We start from the raw sequence: 7,639 nt of genomic DNA on the forward strand, positions 1-7,639 counted from the left end.
CCTGTCAGGAATGACCCTCAAAAAATCAGGCAGCTAGGAAAAGGGGAATTTTGTTTACCACTACCAGCAGGGCCTGAGCTGAGCTGCAATCAGAGAAGAGGTTTGTTGGTTGAAGCTGGAAATAAAGGTGAACTAAACCCAATCCAGGTTTTGTTTAACTGTGTTATGTTCCTCTCCTTAAGGCTCTGCTGACATTATACATTATTTTCCAGACTAGTGCCAGACATCTTCCATGGATGCATTCCCAACAGATTTCCAGATGAAGAGTTGTGATAAAAACCTGACCTATTATGTTGTAGGGCACTTCCTCTTCACCCTCACATGCTCCAGGAATGGGGTTTATTTGGGATATTTACAGCTGTGAAGGAATGGCACATGGGTAAAACATCTCATGAATCAAAAAAGGAACCCTCCACAATTAAAATGCAGCTAAAGAAAACATGTGAAACCAGAGATATAGAACAAATCCCAGCTTGAATCATCTGGTTCCAAGACCTGCAAGGAGCCCATTGAGCTTGAGCTAATATCTATTCACAACATGCAAGAAGCAAAGACAAATAGGGGTGGCCTGGAGCTAAGGTTACACGGGCGCTGCATCCGGAGACGACACCAGCCCCCTGTTCTGCTCTGACAGCGGTCAGGGCACCAACCCTGCTCCCCCTGTATGTGCCTCTCTGGTGCTGGCACCATGCTGTCCTCACACCTCAAAGCCCTTCTCCAGGCAGGGCAGGAACACCACAAATGGGAGCACACAGCCCTCTGCAAACTCAGGAGCTTTTTGGCAACAAGACCTCGGGCTTGGAAAACGCCTCAGTGTACTCCAGACCCTGTGGCAGCCCAGTAGTGCTGGTGTGTGATGCACCCAGAGGGCAAGAGGTTGGGTGAATACCTTCTGTCATCCTGACCCCAGCTGATCCCCAGCAGGAGCTGTCTGGTGACATGACAGCTCCTGGCCAGGTGTTTGTCCCACAGGAACTCGTCTGAGGGGTGCATGCAGCAGCCTCCTTTGCATGCCCCCCAAGCACAGCAGCTGATTGTGACCCCACACCCAAGAGGCGAGATGAAGCCAGGCCTGTGCAGCACTTTGGAGCGTGCAAACCTGCCAAAACCTCCTTTGCAGCCCTGACTGACCCACAGGGATCAGCTGGAAGCTGCACCCCGGTGTAAAGCCGCTGCTTCCTCTGTCTCCCCTGGCTGGGACAGCGCTGATGCTGGCCAACCACCCCGTGTGAAGCTCTGCTTGCACTGGCACAGGCAGCATGAGCTGGGCAAGCAAAGGCTGGCCATGAAACAGTTGTGGTTAACCTGAGCCATTTTGGCAAAACAGGTCATTGGCTGACCCAGTAATTTCGGAAGTGCCCAGGAGGAAGCCAAGTCTGCTCGTGAGGAGGCTGGTGGTGACAGCAAGTCAGGCTCAGTTACCTTTTAACCCTGCTCAGCTGCAGGCAGCTCAGATGCAATCAGATCATTTCCTTTCCAGGTCTCGTTTTGCTTTCCGAATTTTGTGTTTCTGGGCAGCTGGGAATCTGACTTGGAAGATGAGCAAGTCTCCATTGAGGGCTCTGGGGGGTCACAAGCCCCCGTGCAGGCAGGGACTGTGGGTCTCTGAGAGCGTGCCCGGCCAGGCAGAGCCACATTAGCCCTGCAATAAACCATCACCCCGAGCAGGGTTTAATGGCTCAGCCAGATTAATGAGCCTGGGAGAGCCGAGCCGCTTCCTGCCTCACACGTGTGGTTCACTCAGCGCAGCCCAGGAGAGCACCATGATTAAGCCAATGCAGCCAAAATTTGCCAGCTAAGAGACTGCAGGGTCAGAGTAGTCCTGCTGGAAGTGGCTCCGCTGGCTTTCCTGCCTGTGCCTGCCACCCCTCTCAAGACAGTTTAAACAGTTTTCTCTGGGAGGCTTTGATAAGCCTCTGCATCTCACAAGTAATTCAGGAAAGAGCAATAAAATGAGAGGTAGATAGAACAGGCACACAAGGGGGAAGCAAATGGCCCACATGTTGTAGTCGCCAGTTCCAGATACAGACAACAGTCCCCTCCTTGGGAGTCCCCTTTGAAAGGAAAAGCAACTATTGGATTTCCAGGCTGTCACTCTGCTCTGTGTCCCCATCTTCGCCAAGGGTGGATGAGCTGTGGGTTGATATGACCGAGGTGCAAGCAGGGGTGAGGCAAGCAGCAGTGTGGGGCAGGCTGAGGTCTCCCTCATGTCCTGATTGTTGCCCCCCATGGGGCTGCCCTGGCTGCTCACTGCTTGTGAGGGATGTCTCATGAGTCTTAAGGGATGTCTCATGGGTGCTGTAAGCACCTTCTGGTACCTGCGTCTATCTCCCCTCTACCCATGGTGAAGGAGCAATACCTTAGAGACAGCCCCACCCAACGCTGATAACTCCTCTCCACAATGTTATCAAAGGCCTTATCAATGCATGCAGCTGGCACTGGTTGCAATAAAATTGGTTTCAAGCCTGTTTTCTTTACAGTTACCCATCTGGACATGCTTGAATCAGCACACAGGGGCTGGGAAAATCAATCCAGCCCCAGTCAAAACCCATTCAGCCAGCAGCAGTTCACTGGTTGCATTTGGCTGCAAGTCCCATGGTGCCTTTGCCTGTGCTGGAGGCTGGAGGGGGGAAGGTGAGTGGAGCTGTTGTGCTCCCAGGGGAGGTTGGCTGCAATGTGAGCCAGCCTCACCTGGCATGGAGTTTATCAGAGACTGCAGGACTGGGGCTTTTCCTCTTCTGTGGGTGCTGGATATGGTCAGCATCGGACACACCGGGAGACACCCCAGAAGCTGATGGAGGAGAAGATTTGTCTGGAATGAATGCAAACAGCAAAGTAAAATGCCTCTAGATTACAGCCACCAGATGAAAAACACCCCAGCATGCCATTTTCCTTGCTGCCCTTGTTGGTAAAGTGACACTGACACACATCTCAGTATGCCCAAGCTCATGGCTGGTGCTGCACTGGATGGGCCTTTGAAAGAAAGCATTTCTCAACAAATCCCTGTCTTGGCTGTGGTTACTGCCTGGGACAATGCCGGGAAGGAATATGCCTGGAGATACCGTGACCAGTGAATAACTTGACATGTAGGTGCTGGAATTCAGGTCTAGAAAAGGCACTGCAGTGAGGATTAAGGACAGCAAGGCTGGAGAGAGCATGCCATGGTCTTGTCTTCCCCCTCGGCACCTCCATGGGACCAGGACTTCCTTTTCTGATGGCACAGCTCCATTTCAGAGGATTTGGAAACTATATCCAACTGGCAAATGAGAAAACTCCCTTTGCCTCTGCATTCCCTATGGTACTTTTTGGCTCTCCTCTGGGAGCTCCCAGCAGGCCAGAGCTACACCAAGGAGGGATAAGAGGAGTACATGAGATGGGGAGGCAGCAGGCCCAGGGAAGCATGGAGGTGGGTCAGTTTAACCTGAGCCTGGTTTAGTGAGGAAGAACACAGACTGAGTGTCTGCAAAATTGCGAACCGGGGACTGGAGAAGGGTGACAGGTGATAACTGTGGGTGCTGTGTGTGGAAAGAGAAGTGCAGTTCACTTTTCTCCAGGTTTTTTTTCCCTTCATGTTGTGATAATTATGTTTGTAAAAGCAAATTAACACTCAAGTGTGAAGAGCAAAATTCAGCCTTGGGAAGGTGGGAAGGAGCAAACTGCCTCCCTCCAAGAGGGCATCTGCCTCTCCTTGTCTGCAGTGACAGCTCTGTGTATCCTCAAGGCTCCCAGCCATTCCTTTGGGGTACACATGGCTTCCAACATGTTCCCAGAATCCTTCCACACCCTGATGTTGCATCATTCACAGAGATGTGTTCCTTTTGTCTTCATCTTCACCTTTGTTTCGTCCAACTCTGCACACTGGAGAAAAAAAAAAATCCTCTGGCTTATCTGGTTTCCAGAGCCAAATAGCGATTACCTGTTGGCTCATGTGTCCATCACTGGGAGAGCTGGCAGTTACTGACCCCCTGCACTCCGGAAGGTGCAGGCTAACCCAAGCTCAAGCAGTGAAAAGAGCTAGAGAATTGAAGGTGGACAACATTCTCCTTTTCTGTTTGCTGCTGCTCCTGAGGGGAAGGCACCAGAAAACACCCAGCTGGACAGCATTTATTCCACAAGAAGGGTTTGCTGTCATATCTGAGCAGGTGATTCAGAGCGGGAGCATGCAGTGACATCAGGATTCTCAGTGCCCTGAGCTGCTTATATTTGATTGCTGTTAAAAACCTCTTCTGCCTTGCTGCAGAGATACCTCTGAAGCCACTTCCTCCTTCTGTTTTTCACGGTGAAGCTTTTTATCAAACTCATGTTGAAACATATTGAGTTGCTGCTAAACCAAATTTTTGCTTCACCTTTCTGACAAGCCACCACTGACTCAGTGTTACTTGCATTTCCATTGTTCTTAGAGGCAGTGGTGGAAGCTCTGATACATCAAGTGGTCTGAAACTCTACCACAAAATATAGCTCCATGCTAAGGTGTTTGCAGGCTGGAGAGGCGTTGGCAGGTACGTGTGGTGTGAACTGGGCCTATCAGGATGCCAGTGGCAGCAAACACTCTTTGTCTCCATGCCCACTGCCCTCCTTTGCCCTCCCAGCTGCAGAAAGACTGGATTTTTCTTGCTGCCCAGAATTGTTCTGTAGTAGGAGATGAGGATGAAACACAATCTCTTTGCCTTTAATATTACAAACTGAAAAATAGCCCAATGCTATTTGCATTTCAGCAAATAATCCAAGGAGCAAGGCTGCAGAAACCCCTAAATGAGAGCAAATAGTCCTTATCTGGCAAAGTTTTATGTTACTTATCGCCAGTTCAAGTTTAAGGGCATTTGTTTGTTTCTGTTGCACACAAGGCATCTTTTCTGGGCGGATCCTGCTCTTAGGGTTAGTCCCTGAGTATTTGTACTAGCACTTGTTCAGTTTCACTCTTGCTCAACTACAGCCTGATTGCTAGAAATGGTGGTTGCCAGTGACTGTAATTTTCTTTGGATAAAAGGCCTCAGAGCACTCAAGGAAGAGATAAATATCATTGTCTCAGGCCGTTTGCATTGTGACTGATAGAAATGTCACTTTGTTGTTTCCCTCCCTGCCACCAGCAGTGCAAAGTGAACAAGGGCATCGGATTTCAAGACTGGCTGGCTCAAAGGAGAACTTTGTTTGCAGAGTCTAGCTCCAAAGGGCATTAAAAGGACTCTAATTCCAAAGGGGAGGGGGGGAAAGACGTGACCTTTTAGTGATCTTCTGGAGAAAGGGCGACAGTGAGAGTTAATGTCTCTGTCACCATTAACTCTGCTCTGTAACTCAGTGAGAAGGAGTTAACCAAATGTCAGTGACTTGCACACCGAGAGACCAAGAATCACTTATTAGCATTAACCACAGGGTGAAGAAAAGTTGCCTAATAGCAGCTGAGCACATGGCCTTGGGTGCAAGCCAGGTTCACCCAGAAATGATGGAGAAGGGCCTTTCCATCCCCTGCCTTTGCCTGGCAGGTTGGAGCTGCCAGCTCCGCTGGGTGTGTAAAGCCCAGCATACGCCTGATGCCCTGCCTAGAGGGTCTTGCCCACACCAGCCACTTTTGGCACTGCCCAAGAGGAAGAAAATAGGCCACGTCACAGATCATGGCCACCAAAATATAACAATGGCCACCATATAGAACAATATTTTGCTTCAAAGTCTTGTACCTGGCAAGGCAGAAGCATGGAGTGGGGAGGCACAAATCCTCCCAGGAGTGAGAGCACCACCTTGGCTTCAGCAGCAAACACAAAAGTGTCTCAGTTAGTAAACAGGCTCAGCTGTGGCTGGCTGGTGTTTTATCTTGCTGTTTCCATCAGAATTCATTTGCATGCAGACGTTTGGATTTTTAGACCATTTAAGGTTAACTCATTGCAATATGTTAATCGGCTGCTTTCCCCGGAGGAGCAGCCATCGGGAGTTAGGGAGAGTGGAGAGCAGAAGTTGCTCTGCCAGCGGCAGGATGATCATCTCTGCTACATTCGTGCCTGAGGTTGCTGCATGCCCAGGACATCCCTGCAGTGTGCTCAGCTGCTTCCCAGCCTTACCAGCCCCACACATCAACCTGAGCTCAATCCCTCTCTCTTGCCCTGGAGAAGGGCTGGAAGCATCACATGCCATGCCAGAAATGGTGTTTGGATGCCGTGCAGCCCACAGGCACACATGAGCATTCTCTTCCTTCCTCTCTTCCCTCCCCTCTTTTGGCTCATCATGGAGCTCATCTGAATTGTTTTGTTGTAAAATCCCTTCCTTGCTGCTGGTGCTGGGTTGGGTTGAAATTGGCCAGTGAATTCAAACCGTACTGTGGGCGGCTGATAGACAGGCAGATAGACAACATGATTGTGAGAGCTTAATTTCTGTAAGGAATCAGGCTAAAAATGACTCCTTATCCCAAGGGAGCTTGTCCAGCATGTCTCAAACTGAAGTGCAGAGAACAGAGAGAAAATGCTCCGCAGACAGCAATGGTTACAGTGCTAATTCAAGATCCACAGTCGGTTTTCTACCCTACCACAACCTCTCTGTTTGGCCTCCAGCAAATCACATAACTTTTCTAACTCTCTGTTTCTTTTATGTAAAACACTGCCAAAGGTTTGGGGTTTTACTTTTAGGAGAAGGGATGATGACTGAGTAAATTAAAAATCATGAGGTGCTTGGATGCTACATCTAAGACTACAGCCTCACCCTGGTGCCATCAATGGTATTATCATGCCAATAATACCATTAGTAAAAATATATAAAACCCCCAACTTCTGTGTCTGGACCCACAAACCCAGAACCACGTGGCTTTGGAAACCAGGTTCCCCTTTAGAGGAGGTACAGATGCAGTTGCACTGGTGTGGAGGAGATACCAGCATGCTGCTGCATCTGGCAGTGTAGTGGCACATGCTGAAACAACAGCCTTCTGCATCATTCTGCTCTGGGATTAGCTCAGGAAAGAAGAGCAAAATCTTATCTTTCTTCACACAAAGATTCAGAGGCAAAGATAAAATCCCACATTCCCCATTACATTGTTGCGTAGTATAGCAGAGGGGAAGACACACCTCAGGGAGGCTGCAGGAGCTTGTCTCCCTAGTTAGGAGTACTGAGTGTGGCAAACGCTGTCACAAGAACAAGGAGCTGTGGTATTGCAGGTGCCTCTCTGTGCACAGGTTATTATTCTACCTCTAGGTTTGTGGTCTGATGCTCTTGAACATTTGCAATCTCTGGATGAGCCCGTAAGCCTTCAGTTTTATCACATTAACATGGAAAAGTGTTAGCTGTCTTCACATCACCCCAGGGGTAATATTTGCAGCAAAGGGATAATGTTTTATGAGGAAAGGAGGTCTGAAATAGTGATGTTTTCTTCCCTTTAGTGCTAACCATTCCTTCTGTGATGGGTGTTCGCTGGCTGGGGGAAATGAATTGGTGATGGCTACCCATCCCTAATAGGATTTATATTCCCAGAGCTGAAATCACCTGCACATGCAAGGCTAATGCTGTCACTTGCCAGCCATCTCAAAAAAAAAAAAAAACCCACAACCCAACCCCCCCCAAAAGAGCAGTCATAGACTCAATGCAAGTTGAAAGTTGAATCATGGCTGTCAAATTCTTCCTAGGGATGTAGAAGCTCAGGACTCCCTTCAAGCCCAGTTCTCTG

Source organism: Lonchura striata, chromosome 5 (genome assembly GCF_046129695.1).
Source record: "Lonchura striata isolate bLonStr1 chromosome 5, bLonStr1.mat, whole genome shotgun sequence".
NCBI lineage: Eukaryota > Metazoa > Chordata > Aves > Passeriformes > Estrildidae > Lonchura > Lonchura striata.